At 42.9% G+C, this 16,596-nt stretch overlaps 1 protein-coding gene across 3 annotated transcripts in view; it reads right to left on the bottom strand.

Annotated features, from left to right (window-relative positions):
- LIFR (LIF receptor subunit alpha) overlaps positions 1 to 16,596 on the bottom strand; it is a 96,821-nt gene that overhangs the window by 44,885 nt on the left and 35,340 nt on the right. The window contains exons 1-2 of one of the 3 annotated variants that reach the window (XM_069880079.1): positions 12,745 to 12,836; positions 3,985 to 4,097 (exon numbers count right to left, since the gene is read on the bottom strand). The gene's annotated coding sequence lies outside the window, so the exon portion shown is untranslated. Of the gene's footprint in view, positions 1 to 3,984; positions 4,098 to 12,744; positions 12,837 to 16,596 lie in introns of those variants that run through there. The other 2 variants (XM_069880080.1, XM_069880081.1) reach the window with 2 other exon arrangements.

The raw sequence follows: 16,596 nt of genomic DNA, 5'->3' as shown, positions 1-16,596 counted from the left end.
TGCATATTCTTCTTTCAAGGCAGCAAAGTGTAGAAATTAAACACACAGAAGTACAAATATTGACTTCTACAGTTGATATGCATCAGAGCTCATCTCCTTCCTAAATAACTTTCATAGACCTAAGAAAGACTATCAAGAATAAATACTAACTCATGCACTTGTGCATGCATGTACGTGGGCACAGCTACTGAGCTTCTCTCTCTCCCACGAGCACATCTGCTCATGGCACTGCTAGCCTTTCACTCTCTGGCTGTTCACAGCCTTCACTGGAGCCATGGACACAGGAGACATGTAGGCACACCTTATCCAGCTGTCTGAAGCAAACACTACACCTCTTCATCCACTCTGCTCCTCTCACAAAGGTCTCCAGGTCCCTGCAAAGGACTTCTGGTCCACTTGTGGATCAGTTCTTATAGCAGCTTAGCTAGCAATTCAGTGTTTCAATATGAAGTGACTCATTCATGTTGTCCTTTCTACCCCACTTTGACACCTCCAAAATACAGACAGGGTCAGCTCAGTTTTGGTGCACCCTTCCACATTATTTCCAGCTCTACAAACATGTTTTCCTTAACTGTATTGCCTTAACTAAAATAAATCACTTATTGCAATGCCAAAGGCGCACAATGTGGTCCTTTTGCAATTAAAATTACAAATAATTTAGGCTGAACATTCAGTTCTGGCAGAACACTGTTTAAAACACATGTATAAAAGAAAGTTCAAATTTTGTTTTCAATTTCTGATAGATTAGAATCATAGAACCATAGACTCATAGAATAACCAGGTTGGAAGAGACCCACTGGATCATCGAGTCCAACCGTTCCTATCAAACACTAAACCATTCCCCTTAGCACCTCGTCCACCCGTGCCTTAAACACCTCCAGGGAAAGTGAATTAACCACCTCTCTGGGCAGCCTGTTCCAGTGCCCAATGACCCTTTCAGTGAAGAATTTTTTCCTAATGTCCAGCCTAAACCTCCCCTGGCAGAGCTTGAGGCCATTCCCTCTCGTCCTGTCCCCTGTCACTTGGGAAAAGAGGCCAGCACCCTCCTCTCTACAACGTCCTTTCAGGTAGTTGTAGAGAGCAATGAGGTCTCCCCTCAGCCTCCTCTTCTCCAGGCTAAACAACCCCAGCTCTCTCAGCCGCTCCTCATAAGGCCTGTTCTCCAGCCCTTTCACCAGCTTTGTTGCTCTTCTCTGGACTCGCTCCAGAGCCTCAACATCCTTCTTGTGGTGAGGGGCCCAGAAATGAACACAGGATTCGAGGAGCAGTCTCACCAGTGCCGAGTACAGAGGGAGAATAACCTCCCTGGACCTACTGGCCACGCCGTTTCTGATACAAGCCAAGATGCCATTGGCCTTCTTGGCCACCTGGGCACACTGCTGGCTCATATTCAGTCGGCTGTCAACCAACACCCCCAGGTCCCTCTCCTCCAGGCGGCTTTCTAGACAGGCTTCTCCTGGTCTGTAGCACTGCATAGGGTTGTTGTGCCCCAAGTGCAGGACCCGGCATCTGGCCTTGTTAAACCTCATGCCATTGGACTCTGCCCAGCGGTCCAGCCTGTTCAGATCCCTTTGCAGAGCCTCCCTACCCTCCAGCAGATCGACACTTCCACCCAGCTTAGTGTCGTCCGCAAACTTGCTAAGGGTGCACTCGATGCCTTCATCCAGGTCATTGATGAAGACATTGAACAGGGCTGGACCCAGCACTGAGCCCTGGGGAACCCCACTTGTCACTGGCCTCCAGCTGTCCAATCCAAACTGAGAACATTCAGTTCGCAAGAGTGAAAAAGATGCTAAAAAATTCTTAAGTTTATTCAGAATACTCCAAATGAGATGTTTACACCTTGTCCAGTTTGTTGGATTGAGCTATCTTAGAAAGTTTCTTGAGTTTGCTAGATGTAAATAAACTAGCAGCTCATTAGGTGTTTTGTGCATCTTGGAATAGAAAATACTGCAATAAAGTACTTTTCAGGGGGATACTACTCTTAAGCAAACTCTGCATCATTAAAATAATTGTTAGCAAAAGGAACAAAGCAATAAAGAACTGATAATTTTAAAATAATATGCTAGATGGCTAAGATCTACATATACAGTTTTTAGGGCTGTAAGACAAAGTAATGCTTTTCTGTCTTTCCTTTCAGAACTTTGCAAAAGCAGTGAACTGTATCCCTGTAAATAACCCACCAGCAAGTGCTGAGACAGCAGTGTCTGCAAGGCTAATGATGCCGCACCTAATTTAAAACTCAAAGCAGCTCATAGAAAATTGAGACTGCTACTAATAGGACATACAGTGAGTCAGTGCCACAAGTCTCCCCTGACCTGATTCACACTTGGAATAAGAATACAAAACAGAATTTTCAAAGCCACAACTGCACTTCGTCTCACACCTTCACATCATTTTCACATGACCATCACTACATCATTTGTAACTTGCATCTGCCTCTTCTCTCTCAATTCTCCCCTGGAACCAAAATTCTCCTAAAGATCTTTTTTTTTCTTTCATTTGCCAAGGGTGACTACAAAAAAGGGCTGTAGAAAGGGAAAAACAACCTTGGATTTTACGCACATAAGTCATTCCAACTTTGCTATCTCTTTAACAGGGTTCTTCCTTCCTGCTATTATTAGTAAATCTCATGGTTTACTTCTCTCAGTATTGAGCTGGCAGATGATGTACAAAAGAAGGATTCCTTACTTATTAGCTTCTGTCACAAATAAATCCTGAATACCTACAAACTGACATGGAAAAATCTCTTCCTGTGGAAGACTGTTCATCACATTTTTCATGCATTGTTGCCGATATGTTTAACTTTTTTGTTTCACAACCCAGCAATGAAGCAGCTATTGTTTCCAAAGTGCTGAGCAAGTCTGACTGTGGGAACGAGAGACGTGCGACAATTCTCAATGGTGTCTCTTGTGGCTGCAGATTGAGGTGCCCAGGCTCAGGGGGAGAGAAGAAGGGAGTGAGGGGAAACTTAACTGCAGAGAAGAGAGTTAATTGGGCAATGAACCTTTTGCTATAGTTATATGAATTACACGTTCTGCTTCAGCCTACTTTTAGTTTCTATTCCAGTATTTCATTCCTTAGGAAAATTTCTGCTCTTTATGCATCTCACCAGGTCCATCCAGATAAACAGTGCATGACTTACAAGGCCAAGCATGTTCTTATAAGCTTACCTGTCTAAATGCAGAGACCAGCAAAACCTCTAGCATCAATTTGATGGTATGAAACACCAATGTTTCACTTTTTCTTTCTTCTGTGAAATCTGCTACAAAAGCTTTTGCCCTTCTCGCCACAAAGCAAGTCATTAGAACCCTCACAAAATTTAAAAATAATACCACCTGAAATATCTTTGGAGAGTACTCTGCTTTTCCCATTTCTGCAGTTTTCCATATTAAACAGCCATAGAGTGGATCTGTACAAGGATCATATTCAGAAAACATATTTAAATGACAACACATATGCCTCAGGGATATAAACATTTGACTCAGAATAATATACAGAGAAAGTCTTTGTGAACTACAGCAGAGGAGATTAAAAAGATCAGAGGTAAATGTACATATTAGGAATGCAAGTGAAAAGTGGGTTTTTTTCTAAATGAGTTCTTTTTTTAAAATCGACTGTCATTAAAGATGGTAAAAATCAATGCATGTTAGAAGAGATCAGCTGGAGGCAATTATTACTAATACCTGTTAAATTCTTGTTAAAGCAACCAGTTCATCAAATAGCTGAGTCTGGATTGCAGCACCTTTTTAATATTAATTCTCAAGTCTCATGAAACAAGCAACTAAATGCGATCAGAGATCACCTGTGCCCTCAGATGAGAAAGCATTTCAAAGCCATGAAGGGCTGCTCGTGACTAATAGCTGATTTATGCAAGATAGTAAGGCTCAGTAACCACATATATACACATATTGGTCATGAATTTGCAAACACGTAAGTATATGATTAATTCTATCTTGTCAATAAAGGTATGCATAAACTTACATTTGCACTGTTGGCAGAAGCACAGCTGCAGGAACCTGTGTCAGGCTTGGCCCTTAGTTTTCAGCATGGGAGAGCCAAATGCTGAGCTGGGCAGTCACATTAGGTACCAGAAGCTGGAAGATTTATATATAATCAATCTGGAAGAATACTACACAAAAGGATCATTCAGAAAAGACGTGGAATTATAAATATATATTCTGCGCCTAAAAGCGTAGAGATGAAAATTAACACTATTCTGCTGAAAGCCTGTTAGTGACCTAATTCTTCGGGCAGCTATTGTAATGCTGAGTGATTGTTCCCATTTCTGCCTGCAATAATCACTGTCCCAACTCCAACCCACAGTTACCTACTGATTAGCAAGCATGCACACAGCAGGGCAAAAGGATAACAGACAAGAATCTAACATTTTCAAGGACATATTCTTTGCATATTAACACCAGCTGCACCACTTATTAGCTGAAATATGCAGAAGCAACTGGAAAACATTCAGTTTTCGAAGTATCAGTTATCAAAGCTCAAGCAAATAAATCCATAAACACCACTGAAAAAAAAAAGTCCTCACACTTATTCTTTACATATCTAGCCACCTACTTGATCCAACAGCACAGGAGAAGAACTGGCCATTCATTAGCAAGGGAGATGGTTTAAGCTAGTACAAAGTCTATTTATACACAGGATCAAATGATTACTTTGAGTAGTTCAGGTCTGTGAGATCGTCTGTTGTTGCAAAGCCTAAAACAATTCAACTATTCAGTTCAACGAGGTTATTCGATTACAGTTCTCAAATACTTACACAGAGAAACGATTTAAACATAGCCCACAACATATGAGATAGGAGAGTCAATGCCATGTAGTAAACCTCCACCGAAAAGTGCATATTGTGAACAGTAAAGCCGATTAAGCATTGCCAAAGCTCTTCAAGGATGGGGTGAACTGACTGAAATAAAGAAGACGGGATGCATTCCTAAAAAAATTCTAAACATGGGCTCAATGCACTTCTCCACAGGTCAAAGTCTTTCATTCACATTACACCAACATCAGACGAAATTAGCATAAATCTTACATAGATCTCACATTAATAAGAATTTTAATGGAGAAAGAAGATATATGACACAGGGGACAAACAAGATTTTGAAGTGCAATTTAAAACAAATTCCATCCAGATTGATCTTGTCATTTGAAACCAGAGGCAACACTGGTCCAAAAAATATTCTTTTAAAAATTTCCTAGCATTTTGAAAAAGAAACAGGCCAATTGCATTTAATTTGGAGAAAGGCGTTCTGTATTGGGAATTGTGGCAATGCTGTCCTAACAGATGAATTATGAGTTACGTGCCTGGAGACCTGTACACTAAATACTTCTCATAGCCATGACCTCTGGAAAAGTATGGAGTGGGGGTGGGGGAAGAAGGGGAAAAGGAAGAGGAACAGGTAGACTCTAGGGAACAGATATTATTATCCTTAGAACCAGCAGAAACCCTGGCAGAAGTAAAGAGGTTTGACGTTTATGTCTACCTCAAACACACAGCACGTGAGTGCTTGTTGAACATAACTCAAGATAACACCAAAATCTGCAATATAAATAAATTACATTATTGTTTTAGGGGTTTTGTTTGTTTGTTTGTTTTTCCTCTCTCTCTTCCTCTCTTTCTCCGTCTACGATTAAATATTAGAGCTTATATCTTTGGTTTTAGCTCCAGAGTAGCTGTAAAACCTCAGAGGTCAAACATCTCTTCTGCTGCAAGTGCTGAACTCCATCCAAAACATGGAAAATTGTGAAAATTGGTTGTAGTTGGAATACTTTTAACTTAGATTCACCTTTGGGCTTCCGTCTGCAGAAGCCCCGCCTGTAATACTGACCACCCTAAGTTTCTTCTTAAGTTCATTTGATTTAAGCATCACTTTTGCCCTGCTGTAATATTAATATCAATTATTTCAGAAAGATATTTTGAAGCTCACTGATTTTATAGTTAAGAGAGACCATTAGATCACCCAGTTCAAGAAGGGCAAATTCTTGGTGGTCAGCCATACAAACAGGGTTACATTACATAATGAGCAGCATTGCTGTCTTGGCACAAGAGTTTCTGGGTGACCAACATTAAGTCCTGTTTGGAAGGGAGAAGGGCTGTCAGGCTAAGGCAGAAACTACGAGACAGCCCCAAAAGGCAAAAGCCTGCCCACGCCAGACTCACACTGAGCAGAACTATGCCTCATTTCCCACTTGACTAAATCTCCCTCACTCTCTCTAAGTTATGTGGGATGTGCTGTGCAACTCTCAAACATGCGAGTAATCTGAAATGCAGCTTGTAAAGTTACAGAAGTGCTCCAACTACCCTGGTTTACGGCATGCAATGTGGAGATACCTTCACCCCACAGCCTAAATGCTGCAGACAGGCTTGTCTTTGCATTGTTTGGGACCAACATGTCCAACTGTGGACTAGACCACTTTGCAGCAAGTGGTCCAGGTCATCAGCTGGCTCCAAACCATTTTTTTTTCTGTGCCTTTATATTCAAAGTGCCTGAAATGAAGAGAAAGTAGTTTTTAAAACTTTAGGCTGATACGTGCAGCATGCCCAAGGGCAACCTGTGTGGGACACTTGAGGGCATAAAGCCAGCTGTGATTGAGCTGTCTTGCTCTGTTTACCACACTAGCCAAGCTTGCCACAGGACACATCCACACCATGCAGAATAAATGTTTAACCATGCCATCTAGTCAACATTTCCTCTTGGGAGGAAGTAATTCAGGGAGCAAAATTAGTTTAGATGGATGACTGAGGCCCAGAAGTAAAACACAGGGTATTTCAGGGCCAGATTGACAGTATAAACCCCCACCTCTAAACACCCCTGTTATTTATATTTTTATTATACCTTTCAGCAACTCGTGCAATAATAACAGAATCCGATGAGCATAAGAAGCATTCCAGACAGTGTTTATCACCCAAAGAAATCATACAAATACATTGTTTTATTTAAATTGCATCATTATGCACTACAAACTACCATGCTACCTTGATACGAAGCAGTCATGGTTCAGTCAGTACTACAAAACTAATACCAGCATAGCTATAGGTATACAGCAAGCACAAATATATACATCTATTTTAGGAATGTACGTATATTCCAAGTAAGAGTGATCAGGACTGATGATCAAAATGCATTAAGCTGAACTGGCAGAGAACACTGGTATAATGTTGCTTACCTAAAGAAGCATCTCCCCAGAAAAATCAAAACCCCACAGTAATTCTCTAGCCAATGTTACTCTATCAGTGAAACTATTTAGCTGGCAAGGAAAACGCTGCAGCACAAAAGTAACTCAGAGAAAAAGCTACTTTATCTAATTAAGACTTCAGGAAATTTGAGGTGCCGAGGCTGACTGAAAGGCTTTTTAGTTTGGTAGGAAGCCACCCCTAAATTTCTGGGCTTACAGGTGAGAAAGGAGACTCTGCTCCCCAACAACACACAGCTCAGGAGAGGGGGAAGCCATTCTGCTCCTAATTGTGCCCCTAACATAGAGCTGGCAACACAGGCTGCCCACCCTCTGCCGTGGGTTGTGCTGTGGGTCTCATTCTTGGCACGGTAGGAAGTCAGGCAGAAAGAGCAGGGAACTGGTACAATGCCATCCTTGTTTCTGTGACACGTGCTTTTATAACTTATACTCCCTGAGGTAGAAGGCATAATTTGGACTCAACAGCTGACAACTCAGCAGTTCTCTGCCTGTGGGATAAGGGAAAGCTGCTTCTGTTGTAGCAACAGTCTTTGACCTCACTATGAAGCTAGCTCCAGACCGCTCATGGAAAGAAGGGGAGACATATGCCCTTCAAAACATTATACCCTGACCAACATTCATACCAATGGGTTAGAAGTTATTTTTAGCCTAAGCACTTTCTGCTTGCAGTGAAACCTGCTACAAGGAGTGATTCCAAGAGAGGCAGATGGCAACAAAGTGGCAAAAGCCGATGCTGAGAGTTTCTGCTGCTTGCAGAAGTGCAAGGACCATACAGATGCACAGTAAGAGGGCTCCCACAGTCTGCAAATTTAAGGATTGCAAATTTTCCAGGGACAGATCTGCATAAAATGGATGATGTATATGAAAAACAGTCACTGGATATTGCCAGTGTCAGATCAGAACCTCCAGATATCATTAATTCTAATTACCATCTGCTAGTTTATACATCAGAAGGTCAGACAACGAACATAGGAACCTCTGCTTTTGCTGGTGATGGGTAACACATCTGCCCCTTCATCCCCCTAAGAAAACAGCGTTGGCCCTCTAGGAATTTATATGGCCCTCATCATTGCCATGCTAATGGTTCTGGAAGAGTTCCGTAAAATTCTGGAAGATGATTCCTGAAGACATTTAAGCATCTATAAACCCCAAACTTTTAATGCTTAAATCTAAAAAAAAATGTTCCAAAATCCCATTTAGCCACAGTCTACTATCAGGGGTGGAGGGAAGAAGAAAGAGGTGATGACAAAACTTAAATCAGCATGCAGAGATGCATGGTGCATATTCGACAGGGTCACAACACTTAGACGCTCAAGTTTCAGAAAGCAATTATTCCCTGCTTGTGTTTTCCAGTAAAATATGTGCAGAACCACAGAATCGGTCTCCCTAGAAAAAACAGAAGCCATCACTTTTGTTCATAGACATTATCAGAAAAACAAAGCAGCAGTGGTGCTACAGCAACCCAGCTACTACTGCACTCGCTGGGGTAAGGGAAACGCCTCAGACCACCTCAGGGACTACCTGAAGCAACAGACAAGTCAAGATGGAGACTTCTCCTACCTTTCTGTAGACAGCATTTCTCTCTGCAGCTTAAGTAACCACAGAAGGACTCCGTGTCCTTGTAAGAGAGCACATTGGAAGCAAGGGACCATGGGCTCCAGGTCCTGGTCCCAAGGATTATTTATATCTTTAAGTTAATCTTTAAACTGTTTATGGAATGAAACACATCAACTAGCTTTGGGGCATAGAACACAATCACCTATCAAGTCTTCTAGCAGCAATTTATTTATTTTCAGACAGAAATTTGATGTCTAACAGTTATAAAGGAGTCATAACTAAATCTCTGGAGGAAACACACACTAAAATGTGAATAATTTCAACTAATTCTAGCTAATTACGGCAACAGGAGTAAAACTGACTTTCACACCTGCTCTCCCTGATTTCCTGCAGGAATCAATGTCTAACTCAGAGTAACAGCATCGTCTTTCAAAGAGCCACCAGTATCTTGTTTGAGTTCTCAATTCTTCCACCAATGTAAGTATCTTTAAATCTCTCTTAACAGACTTGTTTTATCTACTGCTAACTAATATCCCTTCACTTGAATCACCCCTGTATTTCAAGAGCAGTTTGAATCTAAGATTCCTGTGTTTCTATGTCCTAGACTAATACATATTATTGAAAGTGGAACAAAACTAACTTCAAGAAGTTTCCTGATTTCCTTTTTCTCTTTTTCCCTTCAATTACCCTAAAGCTGTCTTTCAACAGATCAAATAAGCTCAATACAAGATAACATAACCTACTGTTTAAAACTGTATCAGACAATTTTTGCTATTATCCATCAAATACGTCAACAGAACAGGAACTCCTGAATTTAGCATCCTCTGCATTCCTATCAGCATTAGCACATAAGTGGAAAAGAACTTCATTCACTTGGTCTCATCATCTATTGGGTCATTTGCAGAAAAACATAATCTGTCAGCCTTGTGATGCATTGCACTCTGCAAGATAGAGTCAGTATTTATAAACATCTAGATTGTTCTAAGACTGCCAGACACTTTCTTCTTGAGGTACCATTTCATCTTTCAGGTGGAATTCTTACTAACATATTGAGTTTAAATACACCTTCCCATAAGGCACAAAACTTGCTCTCAGTCACCCACTGGATTAAATAATCTTATAGTCATGGTCCAAGAGTGCTGTTTTGAACAGATTCACAAACTCTGTTCTAGCATTGCCTAGGGATATTAATAAATCAGATTTCTTTTGAATGTTTAATAAAACCCTGAGCTGTGCAATGCTGAAACAGATGTGCCCTTATAACCTTACAGATGTGACCTTGATGAGATTGTAACTCCTCAACCACTTGAAAATTAAAGCCCCACAAATTCACTGCTGAAGTAGCAGAAGCAGGTTTGCCACTTCTGAAAATGTTTCTTCTTGGAGGGCATCTCCACCCAAATGGCTGTTCCCATGTACTCCCAGCTTGCCTCCAGCAAGTCTACCAGAACGCCCTCACCTAAAGGTTAAGTCTCTCCCTTTCCTCAGCACACCTGTAAAGGGATTTTGCGCAATCTAACTCACAGATAGTGCCTGCCACTGGTTGCTCTAAGTGACTAAAGCAATATGTTTGGAGAGTGCACAATGGAAACTGTTATCACAGTTAATAATGCTGATAGAAGTTTGAATAGGTAAAACAGTGATAAGATGAAAGGATGTGAAGACTAAGTAAACAAAGCAAAATCAAACAAAATCAGGTGATCTACTGACTGCCTAAAAGCTATACTCCAATCCAACTCCAAGTTAGTGATTTGTAATCTTTCCCTCTGTGAAGTTCTGCAACATTTTCCAATTTAGATGCATAGACCTGCAGCCTGTATACTACGCTGTATTTTCTCAGTAGCCTGAGCAGACCTCTTGGACGTAACTTGCAGACCACTATCAAGCTAACGGCAGGCAACCCATGCCAAGCAATACCAAGCAACTGCTGATATGCCACTACTTCTTCTGTGGATCCACTCCCCACATTTGCTTCTGTCTCTCCTACATCCTAATCCTTCCCCTCACCAAACATAATTTTTGTTTTCAACATGATTCATACCGGGGACAAATTCAGGAGACTTCTACGTGTATGCTTACCTTTATCACCAAAACCAAACACAAATCAAAGTTTATCTTTACCACCAAAACCATACAGCATACAATGGTTGAGAAGTGAAGGACAAGTTTAGCCTGGAGAGGAGGAGGCTGAGGGGAGACCTCATTGCTCTCTATAACTACCTGAAAGGAGGTTGTAGAGAGGAGGGTGATGGCCTCTTCTCCCAAGTGACAGGGGACAGGACAAGAGGGAATGGCCTCAAGCTCCACCAGGGGAGATTTAGGCTGGACATTAGGAAAAAATTTTTCACAGAAAGGGTCATTGGGCACTGGAACAGGCTGCCCAGGGAGGGGGTTGATTCACCTTCCCTGGAGGTGTTTAAGGGATGGGTGGACGAGGTGCTAAGGGGCATGGTTTAGGGTTTGATAGGAACGGTTGGACTCGATGATCCGGTGGGTCTCTTCCAACCTGATTATTCTATGATTCTATGATTCTAAGTACAGACTATTTGCAGATCAAGGCTTTCATAGAATCATAGAATCACTAGGTTAGAAAAGACCTCTTGGATCATCAAGTCCAACCATTCCTATCTGCCACTAAGCCATGTCCTTGAGCACCTCATCCACCCATCTTTCAAATACCTCCAAGGATGGTGACCTCCAAGGACAGCGACCAAACCACCTCCCTGGGCAGCCTCTGCCAATGCCCAAGGACCCTTTCTGTCAAAAATTTTGTCCTGATATCTAGTCGGAACCTCCCCTGGCAGAGCTTGAGGCCATTCCCCCTTTTCCTTTCCCCTGTCACTTGGGAGCAGAAGTCAGCACCCTCCTCTCTACAACCTCCACTCCGGTAGTTGCAGAGAGCGATAAGGTCTCCCCTCAGCCTCCTCTTCTCAAGGCTAAACAACCCCAGCTCCCGCAGCCGCTCCTCCTAAGATCTGTTCTCCAGCCCCTTCAACAGTTTTGATACATTCTTCCCTACAGGATGTGCAAAGCTTTACAGACAAGCACACGTGCACTGATGGATTTACATTGATCAACATACCACCTCAGCTGATTTGAGAGGAAATATGGCACAATATGGACCTTAATCTTTCCCACAGCTACTAAACCTGCTAAGTCTGATTAACATTCTGGATTCAAGCTGTGGCATAGAGCTAAGGGATGTCAGAATTTAAAGAATTCCTTTATGGCAGGGAAAAATGGCAGAATGGACTTCCAGGTGGGATGTCAAAGGCAAGTCAAGTTGCTTTACTCAAGCAACAAGCTGGGTTTCAAATACAGCAGAAAGCTACCCAATACTCATTCTTCCCTGAAAGGAACGTGACAAGACACGGACAGCTTAATTTAACATTTGGCTGTTATTGCCACGGGGGTTTTAAGTGTGAAAGTCTTTGGGAAAGAATCAAAGTTGAAAATTCCCACAAAACAGCTCCCAGCCTAACTTTCCCTGGCACTAGAGGGTTATGTCTATCCAGAGCTTCACTCCCATGTATAGCAAAGTTCCCAGGCATTCACGACCAATTACAATTAAAAACCAAAAGAAACCATCTATATCACGAATTCCTATGGAAGCAACACACGACACACCGGCAAAATACGCCCAGTTCGAATTTACTTACACGCACTGAATTTTAACCAGGGAACGAGACGTCCTTCTCAGAACTACTTCAGAGGCTTAGAGAGGTCTTTTTTAAACACAACCTCTAAACACATTAGAAATTCAAACCCTCAAAATAGCCACGGCAAGCTGCCCTCTCGCCCATGTCCCTGTGACGAGGCGCGCAGCGTGTCTGGATGCTCCCCAAAGGCAGAAGGGGCTCCGGATTCGCCCTCCCAGGCTCCCGTTTTTACCTTGGAAAGGGGGCTGCTTAATTAAAATTAAATAAATAAAAGAAAAAAAAAAAGGAGAAAGGAAAAAGAGGCATAAATATTGTTTACCCGCTGTTCAGTCCTCGAAGCCAACCAACCTGCCGGCCAGCAGAATGAGCTGTTGACAAAACAGCCTCTTATTGAAGCCGCAGGCGCCGGGCAGCGGGGCCGCGGGTCCCCGGCAGCCGCCCAGCCCAGCCCAGCCCAGCCCCGACCCGCTCGGCTCCGCAGCGCCGGGACCGCGGCGGGGGGCTCCGCACCGCCCCCGCCGCCCCCCGCCTCGCCCCTCCCCGCCGGCGGCGCCTCCCCGGGGCGGGCGGAGGGAGGGGGGACCGCGGCCGGCCCGCACTCACCCGGCGCCGCCTCGCCGCGCCCTGCGGCGGCCGCGTGTGGCGGGAGGCGGGGGGGGGGGGGGAGCGGGCGGTGGCGCCGGCAGGAAGGAGGAGGGGAGGGAGGGAGGGAGGGATGGAGCCGGGGCGGGAGGCAGGGAAGCGGGGAGGGAGAGAGGGGGCTGGCGGGTGGCCCGCGGGAGGAGCCTGCGCGGCGGCGGAGCCTCCTGCGGGACTGGGGGGCAGGCCGAGCTGTGGCCGTGGTCGCGGGCTAATTACCCTTCTTAGAAAAGCATCTCGAGTATCCGCAGCGCTGCCGGCCCGCCGGGATCTGGAGCGGTGGGCCCGGCCCTCCTGACCCAAGAGGGAATCGTGTGGGTTCGTTTTATCTTTGAACTTGCCCCTTCGTTTGAGGTCTCGGGCTTGACCTCCAACATTTCTTTCAAGCCACAACAGCTACATGCCAGCCTCCCTCTTAAATTAAACATGATATCTTCACAGTCCCGCAGTCTCAAGAGTCAGGCAATTAAAATATGTACCGCGAGGCCCATAAAATCAGAAGGGCTGGCAAGCCTGTGGCTCCTCTCTTGTTTCCCAGTAAACTACAACAGAACAGGGAGAAACGAGCAACTGCTCAGTTTTCCTGGGTACAGACTATTTTGTAGAAAAGAAATCTTACATTTCTTCCCCTTTTCAGTGTTTTCACTTGTGCAAAGAGAATTGAAGATTCAGTATGCCAACAAGAGATCCGTGGTCCTTGTAGTTAGGTTATGAATCTTACCATGAGTTCAGATCTCTTATAGCTGAAGAGCACACTTGACTTCAGGCCGTGTATCATAAGACAGTTGTCTATCGGTTGTCCTGTGTCACCTTCTCAAGAAGAAGGATTGAGTCTCCTCATAAACACACCATTCTTGGGAGAAAGGGTTTCTTTTTAGACAGGATTTCGAGGAATGCCCTGGGCTGTGAATACCAAGCAGATGGTGTCTGCCCCTGATGCACTTCGACACATTCAAAACTCCAAGGATGGACAGACTTTAAGAGAATTCTTTTAGAGGTTTTCTGCGTAGTAGATTTAAGCAGTTATCTTTCCAACGTATCAGTCAACTTTTCACAATCCCAAATCTCTCCCTAAATGGAAGGTCTGCTGAATGGCTAATTCTGTGGTCTAGACTTCATTCCAGGCACCAAAAGGTTTGGTATGTTGGTTTTGCATTTAGTTCCCTGTTCTCAGGCCTCCTGTCATCTTTCCACGTGCAACAGCAATCAAATCACAGTGAAGCTGGGAACATCCGTAGCATCAGAGGTCTTGGAGAGAATGTGGACACTTCACTTTACATGATCCATCCAAGGGACGACTGGCTGCATCTGCCTCTCTCTTGTTTCTAGATCCCATTAGTTGGAGACTGGTACACTCCCTAGAGTCAGCATCCAAGGTTCAGAAGAGTGCAGTTTACGCCTTTGCCATCAGTGACTGATTCACAAATGCAGGTTTCCATCCATGAAAGGAACACAAGAAATTTCTTTCAAAGACATTGAAAATGTTAAATGAAATTTCACCACCTTTTTTTCCTGCTGCTCGTGTTATTTAACATTTAGTAAAGGCTCACAGGCATCTCAGTTGTCAGGAAGCCCTGTACCATGTACATGGTATCGTGTACCATGGGCAATTGTGGAAGATTTGGCTCATTTTATATATAATGAAATCAAGCAATAGTAATTTTTAATATTTTCTTTTCTTAATTAGCAAGGCAGTTTCCGTGTAATTCACAAGCATTCCACACAGGAACTGGGTGAAGAAGTGTGGGAACTTTTCTCCTAAGCAGAAAAATGTGATTGTGGAATTGGAAGAAGCTGCCAGGAGAAATCAAAGGTAAGGGTAGTTCTTGAAGTTATTTTAAGGTTTTGATATTGTATTAATGACTCGATTTGTAATGACTCAGTTGAAAGTTAAGAAACTTTCTCGATCTGATGCCTGTTAAGATGTCAGGATAGTACAAGTTTTAAAATCATAATGATACAGTTGGTGGTATGTTATCTCTTTTTCTACACAATGAAATATGCTAATTTTAATATAAATATCCCCTAGAAAAATGACTGGTCCAATTACCCTACTATTTCTGATCTGCACAAAATATGCTACCTATGCATCCTGTCTCAACCTGAGACCTTCCCTGTAAAATATGATAGTTACTCTATTTTTCTAATTAACTTTATCTGCGTGTATTACATGTATACAGACCGTTTATTTTGTTTCCTGCCTTATCTCTGGTTTCCAGAAAACTGAAGGACAGATGCTGGAATGCGCACTGTGTCTTTACAAACTCAGTGTAGGATTATGTCATTGATTTTAACAGCAGCAGGGCTGTGCATTTCAACATTAATATTTTGGACAGTGAGAGAGGAAGGTTTAAATCTCTCTGGATAGTGGGCTAGTTTTAGTTTACATCAGTTTATCTCGATGCTTAGCATTACTTAGAGAACAACATATCTGCTGTCTAGGTCAGAAAAAAACTTCTCGGGGCATATAAATTCCAAATGAAAGTGAGAAGCCCAGCTAGGACATTTTCATTAATGAGAGTTTCCTGGAGCCATTTAGTCTTGTATTTAAGGGTGTGTTGGTTATTTATGGCAGAGAAAAGGAACGGATGTGTTGATGTTCTGGAACTTTTCCTTTGTGCATTGTTTCCCATTTCACAGTTGTATTTGGCACCTACTTTCCTCCAGCCAATAAAGAATATTAAAGAACTTCCTTTGCTGAGAAGTTGTGTGCACATTTTACAAACCATACAGTTTAACCAGAAGTGTGAGAGAGAGTACTTCTACCAGCATTTACAAACACCAGAGATTGTGATATATAATATTTCTAGCAAAGGTCTGCCAATGATTCTTTTTTTATGGGCTATCTATTCCTGTTTTCTTAAAAAATAATTGTATAATACAACTAACAAGCCAAATTTGGATCTGATAGAATGTGTTCAGGAAAGCCAATTACAAACTCACACTGGCTATGATAAGAGCAGGAATAGCCTCTGTTCATGCCAAGAATAACCTCGAGAGCTGTGGATAGTGCATCTGTTTTGGTGCACTCACAAAGCAACAGCTCTTTCCTATGAGGTCTCAGTGGAAGCATCCCTGTGTTGTCAAACTGGCACAGAGCTGTTCTTGGAAATGAGTGCACTGACCCCAGAAAAATAATCTCTTTGCAAATAATATCTTTTCAAATACAGAGAATTGTCATCACTGGGGACCTATGCCTGTAAACCCAGTGACATGTTGGCAATGTATTGCTTAAAATGTTCTCTGGTCTCCCCTGTCTGCAGAAAAATCATATGGTCTATTGCAGGTTTTGTGTTTGGACCTACTGATGTGTGCAACTTAGATAGTAACATAAATTTAAAAAGAAATGGAAATAAAAACACTACTTGCCCAAAACAGGGGAAGTTGAAGGCACTTGCATTCCTTACATTGGAAAAAAATCTGCCTCAGATGCTTGAAAAATGCATGGTGTGGAAATACTGGATTCACTACCAGTAGTAGACCCTTATGTTTGGCACCAAAGGCAAAGCTTCTCTTATGCAGAACAGGGATA

This window comes from Phaenicophaeus curvirostris, chromosome Z, assembly GCF_032191515.1.
Source record: "Phaenicophaeus curvirostris isolate KB17595 chromosome Z, BPBGC_Pcur_1.0, whole genome shotgun sequence".
Lineage (NCBI taxonomy): Eukaryota > Metazoa > Chordata > Aves > Cuculiformes > Cuculidae > Phaenicophaeus > Phaenicophaeus curvirostris.
The sequence above is the reverse complement of the archived record's forward strand: the minus strand, read 5'-3'. Positions and strand labels throughout refer to the sequence as shown.